This window comes from Myotis myotis, unplaced genomic scaffold, assembly GCF_014108235.1.
Source record: "Myotis myotis isolate mMyoMyo1 unplaced genomic scaffold, mMyoMyo1.p scaffold_m19_p_6, whole genome shotgun sequence".
Classification (NCBI taxonomy): domain Eukaryota; kingdom Metazoa; phylum Chordata; class Mammalia; order Chiroptera; family Vespertilionidae; genus Myotis; species Myotis myotis.
In genome coordinates, this window is record NW_023416368.1 from 81,826,295 (window position 1) to 81,848,321 (window position 22,027).

At 42.5% G+C, this 22,027-nt stretch overlaps 1 protein-coding gene across 17 annotated transcripts in view; it reads right to left on the reverse strand.

Annotated features, from left to right (window-relative positions):
• Positions 1 to 22,027, reverse strand: part of RFX2 (regulatory factor X2) — a 90,011-nt gene that overhangs the window by 67,557 nt on the left and 427 nt on the right. Inside the window, exon 2 of one of the 17 annotated variants that reach the window (XM_036312466.1) lies at positions 21,460 to 21,640. The exons of the other annotated variants lie outside the window; for them this stretch is intronic. The gene's annotated coding sequence lies outside the window, so the exon portion shown is untranslated. The remainder of the gene's footprint in view (positions 1 to 21,459; positions 21,641 to 22,027) is intronic. 17 annotated transcript variants of the gene reach the window in all.

The window sequence follows — 22,027 nt, forward strand, 5'->3', positions numbered from 1 at the left end:
ATGACAGCATGGTTCACAATAGCCCCAAAGTGCAAACAATCCAAATGTCCATCAGCTGATTAAACAAGATGTGGTCCCTTCACACACTGGAGTAGTACTCGGCCATGAAAAGGAGCGAAGCTCTAACACTCACTACAACATGGATGGACCTTGAAAACATGACATTCAGTGAGAAAAGCCAGACAAAATTAGGCCAGTCTGTGATCCCATTTATGTGAAATGTCCAGAACAGGCAAATCCACAGAGACAGAAACCAGATCAGTGGCCGCCAGGAGCTGAACAAGGGAGATAGGGAGTGAATGTTAGTGGAGATGGGATTTCTTTTTGGGGTGGTGTGATGTTCTGGAATTAGGAAGTGATGGCTGCACAACTCTGTGGATATACTAAAAACTGCTGAACTGTATACTTTAAATGGGTCAATGTCATGGTACCTGAAATATGTCTCAAAAAAAACTTGTAAAAAATTTAATGTATGTGGACAACATGTCTCTGGTAGCATTATTTAAAGTCACCAAAAAGCAGAATCAATTTAAATGTTTACCAATAGAAAAATTATTAAATAAATAATGGTACATCCTTGCTGTATACTTTAATACCATTAGAAAGTATGAGGTATATGCCCTAGCCAGTTTGGCTCAGTGGATACAGCACTGCCCTGCGGACGGAAGGGTCCCAGGTTTGATTCTAGTCAAGGGCATGTACCTTGGTTGCAGGCTTGATTCCTGGCCCTGTCAGGGCGCATGCGGGAGGCAACCAGTTGATGTAGACACATCGATGTTTCTCTCTGTCTCTCCCTTTTCCTACACCCTTTTTGAAAGTCAATGGAAAAATATCCTCCATTGAGGATTAACAACAACAACAACAAAAGAATGAGGTACATTCTCCAAGATATGAAGTGCCTGACACACAGCAGGCTCTCAAATATTTATAGAATCCATGCATGTGTGAAAACATACACCCCAAAAGATGAACATGAATGTACGTAAACTTAAACTAGAAATAAACAAGAAGGAAACACAGTGAATTTACTGAGTGCCAGGCACTATTCTAGGCTATGAACATTCAAAGGTGAGTAAGTCAGATGAAAGCCCTGCTGTGGGGAAGCTGACATGCTTGTGCAGAGGAGTCAGATAAAAGACCAGACACCATATATACAAGGTGACTGCAGAGAGATTGGGGCTGGGACAAAAGAAGACAGCAGAGGAACAGGACTGAGACAGTGGTGGGGAGGGGCTCCCAGCCTCTCAATATGCTGGCTGGACCTGACCTGAGCAGAAGCCAAATTGGGTAGATGTGAGAGAGAACATTCCAGGCACAGGGAATAGGAGGTACAAAGGCCCTGAGGCAGGGGAGCAGGCTGTCCAGAGGTCAGCAGAGGCCCTGAGGGCATGGCCACAAGTCTGGGTTTTATTCCAATTCCTGAAAGAAGCCCAGGGTGAAGGCACAATATGATCTGACTTATGTTTTTAAAACAGCAAACATTTTAGACTATTAGGAGAAAAAAATGAAAACAGGAAAACCAGGGAGGAAGTTCCCTTGGCATTTACTATGTTATGATTTTAATAATAATACTTCTTAACTTCTTAGTTGAGTTTCTTAAGACTTATATATGGCAGCTGGGCAGAAAATATATCATTTTATGAAAGAAGCCCAGTCAAGTCAGCCCAGTAAATGAAGGGCTAAATAATTAAGTATTTAATTAATAAAAAAGTTAATGATGACTTCTACAATTTTGATGCAGGTAATTACATACTTAGTCAATCATCATAGCCCAAGAGCATCATCGTGCTTTTTAATTCAGTGTGAATTGTCCCTATTGACTTATAAAGGCCATTATCTAAAAATTAAATAATTTATGAGTGTATACTCATTTTTTTTAAAGGCACATAAAAAAGTAGACAGAGGAAATGGATCTGTAATTTGGTTATAGTTATTTGCTCTTAGGGATTAATATAGTAAATTGATTTCAATCAGGGGTTGGCAAACTTTTTCCTTAAAGGGCCAGGGTATTTTTCACTCCATGGGCCATAGGGTTATCTGTCACTATTTCTAAAAAGTCACCATGGACAGTAAGTAAGGAATGAGTGTGGCTGCCTTCATGCCCTTCAGAACACTACTAGAGCCTGGGGTAATGGGGGGAAAAATCAGCAATACTGACTTTAGCTTTATTTAAAATTTTGGTATTTTGCTCACCATGGATATCTCGGCATTTTGATTTTAAAAAATACTGCATTTAAAATATTATTTATCTTGATGACTGAGTTTTTTGGCACCACCTACCCCTTAAATTCTGTGTCCAAGATGAATGCCAACTTGTTTCACCCTAGTCCAGTAATGGTGAACCTTTTGAGCTCGGCGTGTCAGCATTTTGAAAAACCCTAACTTAACTCTGGTGCCGTGTCACATATAGAAATTTTTTGATATTTGCAACTATTGTAAAACAAAGACTTGTATTTTTGATATTTATTTTATATATTGAAATGCCATTTAACAAAGAAAAATCAACCAAAAAAATGAGTTCACGTGTCACCTCTGACACACGTGTGTCATAGGTTCGCCATCACTGCCCTAGTCCCAGCCCTGGAGCTGTCCAATAAAACTTTATGGACACTGAAATTTTATTTTCATATAATTTTTATTCATCATAAAATATTCTTTTGATTTTTTTCCAACCATTTGAAAATGTGCAAGACTTACACAAAAACAGGCATCATGCCAGATTTGGCCCCAGGGTTAGTTTGCTGACTCTGTGTTAGATGGCCATTTATTTTTATTTTTTATTTTTTTTAAATATATTTTATTGATTTCTTACAGAGAGGAAGGGAGAGGGATAGAGAGTTAGAAACATTGATGAGAGAGAAACATCAATCAGCTGCCTCCTGCACACTCCCTATTGGGTATGCGCCTGCAACCAAGGTACATGCCCTTGACCGGAATCGAACCTGGGACCCTTGAGTCCCCAGGCCGACGCTCTATCCATTGAGCCAAACCAGTTAGGGCTAGATGGCCATTTAGAAAGCATTTCTTAGTGATCTTTACATTCACAGAAAAACACCTGCTATCCAATATTTTTTGTTGATTATCCAGTGGACAATCAAAGGACTCTGAACAAATCAGTCCTATTATCTCCTTTCTGAAATCCCTGCCAAGGTTGTTTCTCATTTTTTGTTCACCCCCAGGTCCCCAAATGCACCAGCACACATGTTAGAACATGACTATGTACAAGATAGATTTTTAGGGTCTTCACTAGCTCTATGATCCTATGATTCAGCAGGAGAGTTGGGACTTAGGAGATGGAAACTAAGGAAAACACACCTCTTTAATGTAACACTGGGAAATACAACCTGAGTGAAATATTAGTTATTTTTAATAGTGGTAAAATATATATAACAAAAATTTATCACTTTGACCATTTTTTAAGTGTACAGTTCACCTGCACTAAGTACAGTTGCATTGTTAGACAACCATCACTCCCATCCATCTCCAGAACTTTTTTCATCTTGCAAAAGTAAAACTCTGTACCCACTCAATAGTACTTGTCACTCATTCTACTTTTTAAAAAATATATATATTTTATTGATTTTTTACAAAGAGGAAGGGAGAGGGATAGAGAGTCAGAAACATTGATGAGAAACATCGATTAGCTGCCTCCTGCACACCCCCTCCTGGGGATGTGTCCACAACCAAGGTACATGCCCTTGACCGGAATCGAACCCGGGACCCTTCAGTCCCCAGGCTGATGCTCCATCCACTGAGCCAAACCAATCAGGGCTCACTCATTCTACTTTGTCTCTGAATTTGACTCCTCTAAGAACCTCCTGTGAGGGAGTCATACAATATTCATCCTTTTATGACTGGATTATTTCACTAACAAGGTTCATCCATGTTGTAGCAGTTGTCAGAATTTCCTTCCTTTTCAAGGTTGAATAATATTCCATTGTGTGAATGGACCACATTGTGTAAATGGTGTTTATCCATCATCCATCGATGAACACTTGGGTTGCTTCCACCTTGGCTATTGTGAATAACGCTGCTCTGATCATGGGTGTGCAAAGATCTGTTCAAATCTCTAGGTATCTAGAAGTGGGACTGCAGGATGATATAGTAGTTCTATATCTATTTTGGGGAACCTCCATACTGGTTTCCACAGAAGCTGCACCATTTTACTTGCCCACCAGCCATGCACAAGGGTTCTAATTTCCTCACATTGTCACCAACACGTTATTTTCTTTTCTGCTTTTTAAAATAATAGTCATCTAGTTATGCAAAACTGGCATCTCATTGTGATTTTTTTATTTTAATGATTAGTGATGTTGAGCATCTTTTCATGTACTTATTGGCTATATGTATCTTCTTTGGAGAAGTATCTAGTCAAATATTTGCCTATTTCTTAAGTTGTTTTTTTGATGTTGAGTTGTAGTTCTCTATATAGTCTGGATATTAATCCTGAATTAAATATATGATTTGCAAACATTGTTTCCCATTCCATGGGTTGCCTTTTTACTCTGTTGATAGTGTCTTGTGATGGATGAAAGTTTTTAATTTTCATGAAATCAAATTTAACTATTTTTTCCTTTTGTTGTCTCTGCCTTTGGTGTCATATCTAAGGAATCACTTGCTGAATCATCCAGTGTCATGAAGAACCCCCCTCCATGTTTTCTGCTATGAATTTTATAGTTTTAGCTCTTACATTGAGGTCTTTGATGCATTTTGAGTTAGTCTTTTTATATGGTATAAGACAAGGGTCCAACTTCATTCTTCTGTATGTGGATATGCAATTTTCCAACGTCATTTGTTGAAAAGACTGTCCTTTCCCCCATTGAATGGCCTTGGTACCCTTGGAGTAAAATATTATAAACAAGTAAATAAGTAACAACACACAAATATCTACTCTTGCCAGAGAGAGCATCTGAAAAGTGAATTTGTAAAAGAAGCTGACATGCATTAGATCAGTGGTTCTCAACCTTCCTAATGGCGCGACCCTTTAATACAGTTCCTCACGTTGTGGTGACCCCCAATTTCATTGTTACAAACTGAACATAATTAAAGCATAGTGATTAATCACAAAAACAATATGTAATTATATATGTGTTTTCTGATGGTCTTAGGCGACCCCTGTAAAAGGGTCATTCGACCCCCAAAGGGGTCGCGACCCACAGGTTGAGAACCACTGCATTAGATGAATTCTACTTTTCCCTGATGGTAGTAGACATCTGCACATAACTCTTATTCCTATTCTCATTGATGACTTCCTTACTATTATTTTCAAATGGAATTTGTGTGTAGTTACCCACACTACTCTACAATGATACAAACATTATGCGAGGACCCCCGCCATTTTTCTTTACAACAAAGTGTTAGATTTTCACCTAATTTTTGTCCTTCTACTTTTAAACACCTAGAGAATACTCAGAAGATGGTTTAAACTCTGCAGTTTGCCCATTCAAATGACTACAGCAGGATCCTATAACTGGGTCCTGTGGGGAGCCGCTATAGGGTTAAGCCTCAGACTGACCTGTTGGCAAAGTCACAAACAAGTCCCAGCTTAGAGGGCACAGTTCTCTTAGCATATTTAGGCTTGGCCTTATGATGCTCCCTAGATCTTATCTGGGAAGCTAATGGGCTGAGGGAAGTGCAGCAAGAACAAGAACAAAAACAAGTGAAACTCACAAGAACAGTGTAACTATGGTCGAAACAAGTGAAACTCACAAGAACAGTGTAACTATGGTGGAAACAAGTGAAACTCACAAGAACAGTGTAACTATGGTGGAAACAAGTGAAACTCACAAGAACAGTGTAACTATGGTCGAAACAAGTGAAACTCACAAGAACAGTGTAACTATGGTCGAAACAAGTGAAACTCACAAGAACAGTGTAACTATGGTCGAAACAAGTGAAACTCACAAGAACAGTGTAACTATGGTCGAAACAAGTGAAACTCACAAGAACAGTGTAACTATGGTCGAAACAAGTGAAACTCACAAGAACAGTGTAACTATGGTCGAAACAAGTGAAACTCACAAGAACAGTGTAACTATGGTCGAAACAAGTGAAACTCACAAGAACAGTGTAACTATGGTCGAAACAAGTGAAACTCACAAGAACAGTGTAACTATGGAAACCACTACCTTGTTTACCTCTGACTATAAAATAAAGGCTCAGCTTGCCTCAGGATCTTTCTCTGTGGCCTCAGGCAGGCACAGGAAGACCCACGGAGACTAAAGAGAGCTAAACGCCGTCTCTGTGTAAAACATTCTTCGCCGACACCGTCCATACCTTTGGGAACCCCTGGACCCCGGCATAGTCCATGAATTCATGAGGGTATACTTCAGGGAGTCCATGAACCTGAACTTGAACATGAAATATAAGTGGGTTGGTATGCACATGTCTATACCTGTTCTTCTGAGGAAAAAATTCCCAACTTTCAGCAAATTCTGAAAGCGGCCCTGAAGAAAGATTACGAACTACTGGTGTTTTTTCTTGGGGAGGGGGTTGGGGGGGAGGAGTTGGAGGGTGGGGAGTCTGCTTTTAACTTAAGTTCATGAATTCAAGAATTCCAGTTTTTAATGGACGGGAGAGGGAGAGAGAAAATAAATCGATGTGAGAAACATCAATCAGTTGCCTCTAGTGTGCACCCTCACTGGGAATCGAACCTGCAATCTGGGTATGTGCCTTGACCGGGAATCAAACCAACAACCTTTCAATGATTTCCAAGTCAACCAACTGAGCAATACCAGCCAGGGCAAGGACACCAGTTTTAGATGAGGCTCATTGTACCATCCAGGCAGGTCAGTAGTCTTTAGAAGTAAGTGACACAATTTACTTACTTCCTGGAGGAAGGGCAAAATGGTGACAGTGGGTCCCCAATCACATATGGAAGAGATGTGGTCAGGTGAGACAGTCACAGGAGACATGCCTGTCTCTAGGAAGCCACAGTCTGAAGGCAGCTAGACTTCTTTCCCATACTCTATATTTAGGAATTCAAACAGTTCAGGAAGGGATCATGCTGATAGTTAGCTGCATCTTCAATGACCACCTAGACACCACCTAACACACAGGACACCAAAGCCCAGGAAATGCCACAGATTGGAGGAAACTTGAAACAGAATCATCTGCCAGTGGGGAATAAAGAAGAGAAAGGAGAAGTCATGATCTTTTCTAGGGTCTATCCCAAAGGAACCAAGGATACAAACCAAACTTGCCATCTTTGGTAGTCAACATTGACTACTCCCATGGCAAGAGGGTTAAGATGAATCATTCTTACATTCTTATCCCAGAGAAGCCCAACACCAGTTCTGCTCCTCCTGGAGATCTAGCTATGTCTCAATTCTGAAAAATCCAGCTATAAAAATGATTTCGAAGTCATGCAGAATACATTTCAAGTGTCATGTTAGCTGTATATGGAAAAAACTGAAATGTGGAACTAGTTCGCCGTTTTGATCTCTAAACACTGATTTTTTTCTCCTTATGGATAAGCCATTACACATTTTTCTTATGTGTCACTATTATAGTGTGCTCCCATACAAAGCCAGCTGGTTACAGGTGTCAGTTTTTCCCACACAGGAGCCTGTTTCCTTGCACCATCATCTATAGCAGTCATTCGTTTCAGAAATCCCTGCTTGGTGCCATGACGTGCACACCAAATTGCAGAGCTGGTCCGACCTGCCCAGAGGGAGCAGCTGTCCTTGAGTGACAGCCACTGGGAGCCAAGTATCGGTGATCCAGGGACCAAAACAAAAAGAAACCAATGCTTCCTGACTGCAGAGCACCTTCCCACCAGAGTGTTGGTCTAAGCCTAACCTCAGCTCCAGGTCCTGAAGAGAAAGGCCAGGTGTTGTGGAATTAAAATTTGTAAAAGGGCACAGTTTTATAGACATAAAAAGGCAAAGGGGATTGAGCCTGCAAGAAGGATGTGGCGAGATGAAGACCCTTAATTACAGCAAACAGGAGAAGATAATAAGATAAATACTATTCCTCTCACCCATTAAGGAAGCAAAAATAATGTTAAGCACTACTGAATATTCTAAGGAGTTTCATAAACTTCTAAATCAGCCTTATGATGATGTGCAAGGGGCTAGTCACATATAACCAGTGCTGTGTGTTAGCCTAGAGTGCAGGAAACTGTTCGATAAAGGCCCCAACAGCAATTAAAAAAAAATAGTATTGGTTGATGTTTTGTTTTCCATTTCAGGGTAAGTCCTTTTCTTTTTTAAAACCACCTTTCATATTTATTTATTTATATGTTTATTGACTTGAGAGAGGAAGGGAAAGGGAGAGAGAGATAGAAGCATCAATGATGAGAATCATTGATCGGTTGCCTCCTGCACGCCCCCTAGTGGGGATTAAGTCTGCAACCCAGGCATGTGCCCTTGACAGGAATCAAACCTGGGACCCTTCAGTTCCCAGGCCAATGCTCTATCCACTGAGCCAAACTGGCTAGGCCCCAACAGCAATTATTGTAAGCTTTATGAGTCAGATGATCTCTGTTGAGACTACTCAACTCCTCTGTCATAGGGTACCAAGCCACCATAGACAATATGTACATGAATGAACGTTGACAGGTGCCAACAGAACTTTATTGATAGACTCCGAATTTCATGTAATTTCATGTGTTCCATTTAAAAATCATGTAAAAATGTAAAAAGCCAGTCTTAACTCTTAGCTGTACAAAATCAAGCGGTTGGTTTGACTTAGCCCATGGACTGCTGACCCTGTACTAGACTCAGACAGCTAGACTCATATGTCTCTAAAACAGCCTAAAATAATTCAGGATAAATAAATGGATATCAAAGAGCCCATATAATCACAGCCGGCCCTCTGTATCCACCAGTTTTGCATTTCCAGATTCAACCAACTTTGGATAAAAAATATTCCAAAAAGAAAAAAAAAAAATCCCAGAAAGTTCCAAAAAGCAAAACCTGAAAATGCAGGATTTCACGAAGTATCTGTAAATAGGGGTGTCCACGGGCCAGAGTTAGGAGCCATGGTACAAGGGAGAGAAGACAGCCCTCATATCTTGTCAGTTCTCACCCTCCCTTCCCTCCGCCACTGCGCTCGGATGTATGTGTCTTGCCCCTTTATGATTTAGGGGTTTTCGGGCATTTCATAGAGAAAGAGAAACTTGTGGATGCAAAAATATTGTAAAAGATGTCACCTTTGGATAGACATTTCTCCAAAGAAGATGTACAAACACTAATAAGCATATGAAGAGATGCTCAACATTATTAGTCGTTTGGAAAATGAAATAAAAAACCACAACAAGATATTACTTCACACCTAGTAGGTTGGCTATAATAAAAACAAGGGAGAATAACAAGTGTTGGTGAGGATGTGGAGAAACTGGAACCCTCCTACATGGCTAGTGGGAAAGAAAAATGGGCAGCTGCTGTGGAAAACATTTGGCAGTTCCTCAAGAAGTTAAACATGGAGTTACCATATGACCTGGCAATTCCACTTCTAGGTATTTACTACCCAAGAAAAACAAAAACCTATGCTCATATAACAACTTGTCCACAAATGTTCATAGCAGCATTATTCACAACAGCCAAAAAGAAACAACTCAAATGTCCATCACAAATAAATGGATAAACAAGTGTGGTCCATCCACACTGGAATATTTTTCAGCCAAAAAAGGGAAGGAAGCACTGACACTCATTACAACACATTATGCTCCGTGGAAGAAGCCAGTCACAAAAGGAGCCACATATTATATGATAGCATTTATAGGAAATATCCAGAACAGGCAAATCCAAGAAAGTGGATGAATGGTTGTTAGGGATGGGGATTGGGAGTGACTACTATTGGGCACAGGGTTTGTTTAGGGGTGATGGAAATGTTCTAGAATAAGATAATGATGATGGTTGCATAGTATTTTGAATATCATAAAAACCACTGAATTATACTTTAAAATTGTGAATTTTTGCCCAGCCAGTGTGGCTCAGTGGTTGAGCATCGACCCATGAACCAAGATGTCACTGGTTCCATTACCGATCAGGACACATGCCCAGATGGCGGGTTCAATCCCCTGTAGGGGGCATATAGGAGACAGCTGATTGATGATTCTCATCATTGATGTTTCTACCTATCTATCTATCCCTTTCCCTTCTTCTCGCCCTAAAAATCAATAAGAACATTAAAAAAAGAAGTGTGCATAGCATTAAAAAATTGTGAATTCCATGTAATGTGAATTTTATTTCAATTAAAAAAAAGACTCAGCAAGTGTTGACAAATGCCAGACAAGAATAAAAATAGATGATATATAACCTAAAATGGTCCCTATATTCTTTACCTAAGAAGAACTGAAATATGATGTTGATTTGAAATGATGAGAAAGTTAGGCCTGAGAACTTGGTCAAAATTTTTTAAGTTTTCAGAAATAAACTTTGTTTACAAACAAAACACCCCCAACACACTATCCTAGTGAGACTTTCTATTTGAAAACCTCCAGTGACAGTGGTGGTGGTGGTATGTAAAAAAATGTCAAAACATTTGGTTAGATGTCTCCTGTAAAGAGAACCAATAGGGGGGGAGCAATGAATGAAGAATGAACAGCTAGGGTAGGCACTTCACCCTCAGGAATTTGAAACCAGAATATGTCTCAGTTCAGGAATCAAAGAATTAGAGACTTTCTGGCCAAAAGCCCTAAGAGAACATCATCATTGGAGAATAAAGGAGCAGATAGTTTCTAGAAGATTCTATATTCATGAAAACTAAAAAAGAAAAACCAGGTTAGGTTAGTGTCTCAGAAGTCTCAAAGGATGTTAAAAAGAAAAATATCCTTATTTAAATTTTTCCATTAAATTTAAAGTGGAAGAAAAGCTCGCATTAAGGATGGATGACTTCATCTACAATTAGGGCATCAGAATTCTGGTTTTCAATTGTTTGCAGACAGAAACGGTCTTCACTATAATAAGAAGTCACCTACACAAAAAAGAAAGTTCAACAGCAGCAGCAGACACTACAACAGGAGCTTGAGTCCCTTTGCTGGCATATGGAGGACAGTGACCCAATTCGGCAGATTATGGATGGAGAGTGGCCCAGAGGTTGCATGCCGGACTGCTAGGTCAGGTTTCTGCTGGGAAGGCAGCAGAATGAATGATTTGCTGGAGTATCAAAGTAGCAAAGAGCTGAAAGCCATATATCAATGGGGAATTCAAAGGGGAGAAGAAATGCTGTTGCTATGTGAGAATCGGCTCAGAGTCAAGGCAACAAGCATGAACTTGTATGGGCACAAACCAGATCCCAGGCAGGGCCTCCCCCAGAGGTACACACAGGCATGGGCACAACTCTGGTGACAGACTGGGGCTGAGTCTGGCACACGAAGGCTGTGAAATGGAAGGGCGGAATTGACTAGAAAGTAGGGACTGGTCTAGGGAGAGGTTCTGATCGCAGGCAGAAGTACACATTCATCGTGCACTTTCCTAAGGGGAGGATGCACGTTTTCACCAGGTTGTCAAAAGGTCTGTCACCCACTATTTTATGAATGGGACTGGGAGTTAAGGGTAACGGACAGGCATATTGTGACAGCCCCATGGTGTGGGTAGGAACTGGAGGAGGTGATGCCAGCTAGTCATGCTGGAGATGGTGTAGGTGCAGGCAAGGACACGAATGGACAGTGGCCTTCACTACAGAAATGGAGTGTGAATGTGATGAGAGAAAGCTAATGCAGGGAAAGGAAGTCCCCTGGACCCAGCAATTTCCTCCGGGAACTTGCTGACACCTCATACATACATGTGCACAGAGATGTTTGGACAAGGTTGTTTACTGCAGCGTCACTGGTAAAGTGAAAAAGGATGAGCTCAATGCCCCTCAATAAGAGGCTAATTCAATACCTTAGCCACAGCTGTGCAGTGGAATCTCATGCAGTTATTTGGAGAGAATGAGATGGACATATGAATAGTAATAAGGAAAGATATGGACTAAATACTAGACGGAAAGCGCAAGTTGCAGGACAATGGGCAGAATATGATCCCTTTTTTGCAAAAGAAAAATAGAAAATTATGAAAAGGAGTGAAGCACTGACACTTGCTACAATATGGACAGACCTTGAAAACATCTCAGTGAGAGAAGCCAAAATGTGTGATTCCATTTAACAGGCACGTCCCCAGAGACAGGCAGTGGGTTAGTGGCTGTCAGGGGATGGGGAGGGGGATGAGGGTGAATGCTAAGGGGATGGAGCTTCTTTTGGGGTGATGAAAATATTCTGGAACTAGATAGTGGGGATGCTTGTATAACTTTGTGAACATACTAAAAACCACAAAAGGCTGCCATTACTTGCTGAAGGTCATGCCCTCTGAAGAGCACTCTGGCTCAAGTGTTTTATTCACTCATGTATTAAATATGAAGTCCTATGGAAAGTCCCAGCTGTCCCTGTCCCCCAGAAGTATACAACTGAGACAGGAAATAAGACACATAAATCACAACATGTCCAAGTAGCCTTGGATGCTAAATCTACAGGCTGTGCCACTTCAGGAGTCACTGCCGCTTCTGGCAGATTAGTTCTGTGGTCCCTAACTAGGAGATGATTCTGTCATCGAGGGGACACTTGGCCATGCTTGGAGACACGGTTAAGCTACAACTTGGGAGTAGGTGGGTGCTCTGGCAGATGGAGGCCTGGGATGCCGCTCAACACCTACAGTGCTCAAGATGGCCTCCCACCCTCCACCAGGAATGGTCCAGCCCCAAAGAGCTGTCAACAGTGCTGAGGAGGAAAAGCTCCGCCCTAGTCTGACATTTTCCCATTCAGCTCAGCAATTAAAATCTCAAGTCTCCATGGTGAGAGAGCATTGGAAAAGGGTCTTCAGAGAAGAGTAAGATTGTCATCAGTAGCAATGACATTCCAGAGAGAGGGAGACAGAAGTGTAAGACCTGTTTAAGGGATTGCAAGCCCATTTGGAGAAATAGTGAAAGACGAGGCAATGAAAATGGAAATAGGGCTGAATGGAGACAAGCCTTGAACCAAGCTAAGTAGGATATGGTTATGACAAAGGGGAAGGGCCAGTCCATCAGTTTGGCTAACAAAAGTAGAGAGAAATTGCCTATCCTTCCCTCCTGACGTAGCCCAGGAAAACTGAGGCAGGAGGAGATAAAGAGGTAACCCAGGTCTGAAGGGTACGAAGTGATGTGGTGAACTGAAGGCTGAGGAAATAGTGCTCCTAGGACAGGAGAAGAGGGCTGGGCCCCTTGTAGCAAGTAGGACAAAGGACTCCAGTCACCACTGGAGCTATGAGAGAGACAGAAGTTAGGCTATACAGACCCCACAAAGGGGAGAGGAGAAGCTTCCAACCAGAAGTCTAGTGGGGGCACCACCTTGTTGCTCTATCGCCACTTCTAACTCCACCATCTTAAAATAGCCACTAACTGCTGAACCTTTCCCTTGCACTGGACTCCCAGCGATTAGAGCCCAGCTGACAAATACATACTCAGTTGTGACCTAAGGTCAGCAATTAACTGAGTCACACAGGGCTTCCAGAAATACTTTCTATTTACTCTCAGTTGTCATTTTAAGAGTTGGCTGTACAACCATACCATGATTTACACAATTAGCAAGCTCCTAAAATAATATATCCACAGTTTATGCTTTAACTTCGGATCTGAATGTCAGTGGCCAATGGTTGCTAACAATTATAAAATTCTCTAGCATCTTCTCCCCTCTTAACTTGCCACATGATGTTATATTAAAACACTTAAAGTATTTAACTAACTATAAGATGCTTGAGATTTAGGGCTCACAAATATTTGCTGAATGGACGGAGGACCAAGAGAGCTCGAGCTCTCACATAAAGAAGTCCCTCATAAGTGAATTCTTCTAGAAAATGAAGACTTCTTTGAAAAGCAGAACATATCCCTTAAGCTATTTTCTGTGGGTCTGGAATTTCAAATTTATTTTTTCTCAAAGCAGGCTGCATCTGCCTGTACACATTCTGAGGAGAACAGCAGAGGTGGCAAAGCGCTGTGTTTTCTTTGGGTTCTCCCTGGCCAGGGTGGAGCTGGAACCTATTTGTGGGCTGGTAATTTTTTTGGAAACTGCTTCCAAGGCCTTACCCCACGGATCACCTTTTGGACAGAAACATATCCTAGAAACATGGCACTGTTTCTAAAAGATAAACAATTCCTATTTTTAAAATGTAAGCATAATTAAGTGCTATTATGACTTTAGGAATGGACTTCTATATCATTAGGATGATTTCAACACATTTCCAGGGAAATAGGCGCTCATGAGTCAAGCCGTCTGCCTTCTGTGGGGACTGGTCCCAGTCTAAGCATTCTGGTCTCCATCAGTCCTCACGCTTCCTGGTGTTCAGTCCTTGAGTTACTCTCCCTTTGCCTGCAGAGTCCATATCCAATTACTCCTTCCATCTAAGAATCTCTTCAATACCTCTTCTGCCCAGCATTATACACAATGGCCAAAGGGTGAGAACAACCCAAGTGTCCATGGACAGACGGATGAGTGGATAAACACAATGTGGTCCACCAGACAATGGAATATTATTTAACCTTGAAAAAGAAGGAAATTCTGACATGCTACAAGGATGAAACTTCAGAGCATTATACTTGGTGAATTAGCCAGACACAAAAGGACAAATACTGTAGGGTTCCACTCATATGAGGTCCCTAGAGAAGTCAAATCCATAGAAACAACGTAGATGATGGGCGCCAGGGGCTGGGGGAGGGGAACAGGGAATTGGCGTTAAAACGGGACAGAGTTTCGGTTTCAGTTTGGGAAGAGGAGGAAGCTCTGGAGCAGGATGATGGCGATGGCTGCACAACAATGTGCATGTACTGATGCCACTGAATTACACACTTAAAATGGTTAAAATAGTAAATTTTAATGTTTCAAAATTTCATGTCTTGCCACAGTTTAAAAAACTCACTTTCCTCTGATTAATTGGTTTCCTGCTCCTTGAAGGCTGTGCTCTGGCCCTCTATGCTCCCTCTCCACCCTCTCCCTGGGTGATCTCATCTGTTTTCATGACTGAAATGACCAATTGTACACTGACAGCTCCTAGATCCTGACCTCCAGCCTGGACTGTCCCCCTCAGCTCCAGACCCTGAAATCCAGCTGTGCATACTGGAAAAGGGCCCCACTTAAGTGTCCCACAGACATCTCAAGCTGGGCAAGCCCATGACTGAACTCCTGAATGCCCCCACCCCCACCCAAAAGCAGCTTCTCCTGTGGTCCCTCACTCATTGAAGCAACATGTTCCACCTGATCCCCAAAGTCAGACACATCTGGGAATTGCTCTGGGGTCCTCCTGTCTCCTGTCCCACAGAAAGTCACCAGGTCCCAGAAAACCCCACAATTCTGTCTTCCCCAGTACCCCCGCAGCTGGAGCTGTCAGGCAGGCCCTGTCGCCCTTCGCTTGGACTATGGCAACATTAATCTCTTCCATTGCCAACCTCCAGACTCCAAGATTTCTGATGCATCTACAGAAATCATGCCTAATCATAAAGCTACTTCCACACACACCTCTCAGCCCAGCACCAGAGAGATAAATTCCATTTGTGTAGCTGGGGGTCGCAAATGTTTCCTGCAAAGGCCCAAACAGTAAATAGGCTTTGCGATCCACATTCTATCTCTGTCACAAATATTCAATGCTGCCATTGCCATTCCAAAACTGCCAGAGATGGTAGGTAAATCAATGGGTGTGGCTGTGTGCCAATAATACTTTACTTACAAAAACAGGCTGCAGTTGGCTGACACTTGCTGTCCTCCTAATCATCCTTGTATCCTGCATTCAACTTGCTGAAAACAGCCATGCCACTACTCTAGTTACTGATAGCCTGCAGGACATCAGTACCCAGAATCAGCTTAAATCCATCTCCTGGACACCTCTCTTGGCCCCTCCCCTGTGCACTCACTCACTGTGCCATACAGAGACACCAATTCCTAGTCAGGGCACATATCCAGCACAGTCCCTTTTTGGAGCTGGTTTCCTTTCCTAGTTGGTATTTGATCTTCATAACTTCATAGGATAGTACTTGGCTGAGAGAACAATGAATGAATGAATGAATGAATGAATGAATGAATGACAAATGTCAGAGACTCAGAAAGCAGGTCTTCCAACAAAGGACTAGACACCACAGATCTGACAATTACAGGCAGAGGAGAAATTTACCAACAATATAATTCATACTTAGAATAGCATCCACTCTTCCCCATGGCTTCTGGGACCCTCTCCTCCTTTTGCTCCCTAGGCATCAGACACACAGCTGCCTTTCTCTGCCTTGACCAGGCCCAGCTCATTCCTCTTGCCCCAGGACCTTTACACTTGCTGCCGCGCCGCCCCCCCCTCCCCCCGCCCCTCCTCCTGGAAAGCTCTTCCCTCTGAAGTCCACAGGGTCACTCCTGGTCACCATTTCAGTCTCAGCTCAACTGTCACCTCCTGAAGAGTTTCCCTGGACACCAGTAGTCCAGTTCTTAAACTTACTTACTTTACACACACACACACACACACATACACTCAAAATAACTGCAAATATCTTAGTAGAAATAGGCTTACATATCTGGACTTCATTCCATGGTAAATGACAATCGCTTTGTTGGGCCATTACATGTAAGTTCTACATATTTTTAATGGCTTTATATATATTTTTAAAACATGGACTATTGCAGCTGTAATTTGATTCACAGTATCTGAAATCCACTTGCTGTATGTATCACCTACAGCAGTGATGGCGAACCTTTTGAGCTCAGCATGACAGCATTTTGAAAAACCCTAACTTAACTCTGGTGCCGTGTCACATATAGAAATTTTTTTATATTTGCAACCATAGTAAAACAAAGACTTATATTTGTGATATTTATTTTATATATTTAAATGCCATTTAACAAAGGAAAATCAACCAAAAAAATGAGTTTGCATGTCACCTCTGACACGCGTGTCATAGGTTCGCCATCACTGACCTACAGGTTTGGGAAGTTAACTATATTTTTCAGAAAGTCATAGCAGTCACAAACTGAAAAATAAGGAGTTACCAGAGCATAAAACATACAAAACCTATGTATCATAAAACAGGAATGCATTTCAGGAAAAAAGAAGTGAGCTGCAGCAAGGAGCAAGGCCAAGGCCGTCTGCCCCTGAGGGCTTAACTCAAGTCCTGGCAAGAAGACCAGGTCTCACCTTCAAGTGGCTGATTCCAGACTTCTACCAGTGGCATTAAAGAGCCAGTGATAACAGAGAAGGGAAACCAGTGTTTAAATGTACTCATCTCTATGTTCTGCCTATAGGGCTGGTCACTCCACAAAACCCACTCCAAGCGTGTGATGTTTGGGATGTAATTTCAGAAGGATCTAAACCACAACCAAGATGTGGGACTGTGAGTGACTAGTTGGTGTTTCATGATTGCAGAGAACTTACGTTTGCAGAGTGACATATTTAAACCAATGAATTTCCACACTAATGGAAGGGCATTTCCCAACCTAAAACAGGCAGCGTAAGGCTTGCCCACTCAATGAAGCAAGACATGTTCACTCATTGTCTACTCAGCATTTGGTACAGGCAGGAAACCAAAATAAAAAATAATCTCAGGCCACTTCTATTTATCCCAATAATAATAATAATAATAATAATAATAATAATAACTCTTTGTTGAGTACCTATTATGTGCCAGGCCCTGTACTAAGAAGTTTATAGATATTTCTAATAAAGCAACCATAAAGCTACTATTATCTATTTCACAGATGCCAAATCTTACCTGGAGTCAGAGAGCTAATAAACGAAGGTGCCACACTTTAACCCTTCTGCCAGGCCCCAAAGCCCATCTCTGCAATATGTTCTACATCCAACCTGCAGTTTTTCCTTTTCTCTTCCCTCTGCCCTGTTCATCTGGTCTGAGCTGCACTGAGTCTCATAGATGGCTGTATGTATCAGATAAGGAACAACCCTTAACTTCTACATATGCTTTCCCATACCTGTGCAGGAAACCATTTATTCATTTAACAAGTATTTATCGAGGGCTGACTTAGTGCCAGAATTATTCTCAGCCCCAGGAGCACAGAAGTTCATAAAACACAGAGCTTCTTTCCCTAATGGAGCTGACATTCCACGAGGAGATAATAATAATAAAATCAATATGCCTAATATAGAGCGTGTTAGACAGACAGTGATAATGCTAAGGAGGCCAAGAAAGCAGGGAAGGAGGCTAAGAGTACATCACATTCAAGTGGGAAGGTGACATGCTTCAAAAGACAAGACAATGAGGGAGCAGCTTCTCCCAACCCCCCATTATCTGGGCCAATAACTTTCTGGGCAGAGGGTTTGAGGAACTTCTGGGAGGCCGGTAAGAAGTGGAGTGAGCACAGGGGATCATGGTTGGAGATCAGGCCAAAGAGATATTGAGGTGCCCTGGCTGGTGTGGCTCAGTTGGTTGGAGAATCGTCCCACACACCAAAAGGTTGTGAGTTTGATTCCTAGTCAGGGCACATACCTAGCTTGTGGGTTCAATCCCTAGTAGGGGTGCCTATAAGAGGCAACTGATGGATATTTCTCTGTCTCTTTGCCTCTCTCCAACCCCCCCCCCCCAAAAAAAATCAATAAACATATCTCTGGATGAGGATTTTTAAAAAAGATATATTGGGGTGGGCAGCAGGGTGGGGGTGAGGCCTGGATGGAGGGAGAACTTTGGCTTTTGCTCTAAGTAAAATGGGAACTGAGGAATACACAACAAGACACAATGTGACCCCTCCCTCTTCCAGGTTAAGAGGCTAAAATCATCTGGGCAACAGGTGATGGTGGCTTGGAACAGGGGTGGGCAGTGGAAGTGGCCAGTCATAGTTAGATTCTAGGTCCCCATGAAGGTGGAGTGGGCAATTTTGCTGATGACTCGAGGTTTTGGCCTTAGCAGCTGAGAGCAGCCAGTAGATACTTATGGAGGCCACAGCCTGGGAGGAGCAGAACTGGGGGGACTATCTTGAGCTCTGTTTGGCCACCTCATGTTTGAATTGCCTGTCAGAATCATCTGGATGTGTCTACAGGCAGCTGTCCAGACCTTTCTGCTAGGAAGCTCTTAGAAGCCTATCTCCGCATTCGTCATCTTAGTCTGAGCTTCCCCGGCACGAATTCCCCCAGACTCACCCACTCCTTATCTCACATCCTACTACTTGATTCTGTGTCTTCCTCTACTCAAGTTCTCCCACTTTTATTTTTCCTTTAAGAATTAGTTTGCTGACCTTGGGGTTTACAAAAAGCATATAGGTAGTTATCAGTTTTCTCTCTAATTCCCAATGCATATTCCATTCATTCATTGGACAAAATAAGTACACACTCAGTGTCAGGCATATGTCTAAGAAAACATGGCGTTGTGGTGGAGCTAATTGTCATTTACATTCTAGAAAACGCCCTTAAAAAAATGATTTCAGAGGAAGAAAAAGAGAAAGAGAAGGGTGAGGGGAGAACATTGCCGTGAAATACTTCCTTATACGTGCCCAGACCAAAGACTGAATCCGAAACCAGGAATCAAACCCACCACCTTTTGGTGCATGGGATGATGCTCCAACCGACTGAGCCACACTGGCCAGGGCAAAAGACCCTTTTTTATATTCAAGTCCACATTCCCTTATAATAATGCCAAAATCCAAAAAGCTCTGAAAACAGGAAATTTCTGCTCATTTGGCACGGACTCACTTGGCAACAAATCTGACCTGAACTGACAAGAAGTTATTGATGGTTCTTACCTCCTCTATTTAGTGGGAATCTGCATACAGTTCCATGTAGATATGTGAGTGTATGTGCTGGATGTGTCGTGGGTGGGGCTTCTGATACTAGGTCAGAACTTATACTAGTGTTAGTTCATGAGGGTTCCCACAAGCAAGACAGTTTCTCTGAGAACTTACTTTTTAAATAGTTTCACATTTTACAAACAAGTAGATGTGTATAAGGGGAGCATATTATTTAAGTTATTGGTCAACCTGCGGTTAATTAAAAAGACCCAAATATATTATAAGATATGACTCCTTTAGTCCCTGCAATTTTATGACAAAACAGCCACACATGACTATAAAAACCCCACAATAACATCCAAACTTTTGGCTCAATTATGATTAAAATTAAATTAATTAAATATTGATCAATATTAATTTTATAACTCCAATCTGAAACTATAATTTTGATCTAAGGAATAAAAAGAGCCAGATAAACAATTTCAAAGCATCTCCATTTCTGGTGCATGGCTCATGCCAGCAGTGCTCCTGTGATAAATGTAGTTAATAGATGAATATTAAGGTAATATGTGCCCTTCACCCAGAAAGCAAATAACATCTGAATTTCAAAGGACTTGTTCTGATAATTGGGGGTAATTAATAACTCTGCCCCGTCCTCCTGATTCCCCTTTTGAGCGTTTGACGGTTTATCTGGAAGAAGACATAAACGTACCTAAAGGGCTAAATAATTCAGTTTAGCTTTTACTGCGGGACAAAGCATTTCTGAACTCACTCCTGACCCAAACTGGTCGGAATATCACAGGATCACAGAACTGATTATCGTTTCCGTCATATTTTATGGGAAGTCTTTTTAATAAAAACTACCAAGTCCCCTCCCATACTTCATCAAGCCTGTGGGAGAAGAAGCGCTTGCTGGTCATTATGAAAATTAACTCCCTTTTCTGGGGAGGGCTTTCCACACACTCATTTCTCTGCTCAGAGCAGGTGAGTAGCCATTTCCAAGGTTATTTTAGAGTCAGTTCAAATCTTTAAACTTGAGTGGGTAACACCCCCCCCCTACTCCCCAGGACAGAGGGTAAGGGTCTTTATATGAGCAAATAAAGAATATTTCAGGGCATGAAGCAAAAAGATGAAAACATATTGACAATATGTGCAGTCATAAAAAAACTGTTGTTAATGTTTTATGTCATTATTATTATCGTTATTTTGTTGGGGAAGTCAGAACTGAGAGCCTTGCATAGGTTTGATATTTTGGATTTGCAAAGATAAAGCTGATTGGGGCGGGGGGGCGGACTCATGAGAGTCCGCACTGACTATTGCACAAAACAAGGAAATAATTAGAGGAAGGCATCACACGGAGACGCAGGCATGAGGTCTACGGGGGAGCGCAGCCCGGGACTCCTGCGTGGCATCCTGCCCTTGTCCCTCATTCCTGCGGGGGCAACCCGGAGGTTAAAATTAAAACGATGACCCACCCCCGTCGCCGCCCTAATGGCAGGGTCAGCTCGGCCCGGGGGACCCTTGAAATAGCCACTAGGAAACCCAACTCTCCGAGCGCAGCAGAGAGAAAAAACCCACAGGACGGAGCCGGAGGGAGCGCCGCGGCTCCCCGGGTGCGAAAAGGAAAGGAATGAAGAGCTGGGGAGGGGTGTATGTTCGGGGTGGGACTGGGGTTCTCACACGCACGCACACTCGCGCGCACACACACACACACTCGCACAACCGCAGGAGAAAATGCCACCGAGGAGTCTGGGCCACAAGATGGGCTCTTTAACAAAATAGTAAGATAACGATAATACCTTTCGGTGAAACTTTTCTCGCTTCGCGATCAGTCCAAATAGGGGAGGTGCGAGGTGCGAAGGAATGTGGAGTTCAGCGGGAAGGGGCTGTCGAAGGAGCTAAAAAGCTCCAGGATTTGGGGGGTGGGGGGGGGGGGCAGTGAAAAACGGGTTCCCAGGAAGCCAGATTCTCTGGAGTTTGCTGTGAAAAAGTGAGGTGGAGGAGGGGTTCTCAAGACAAGCGCACCGACTTTTGGTTAAAAAGTGAGAAGGCGGTTCCAGGGGCTCCCCTCAAATTCAGGATGTGTGGGGAGTCGGCACGGGAAGAGGGTCCCCGAGCCCCCAAAGTCCAGGAATGTGGGGTTAAGGTGAAGGGTCTCCGAGGCCGTTCTAATTACAAGTCTGAGGTTAAAGAGCGAAGGGTCCCCGGGAACCCCAACTTTAGAGGTTTAGGGAGTAAAAGGAAGGAAAAGAGGCCCGCGGGCGCTTCTAATGCAGGAAGTCTAATGGAAGTTTGAGAGAGGTTGTTGGGGCGCCCCCAATCCCGAGATTTTGAAGGTAAGATTGAAAGGAGTCCCCGGGCGCGCTA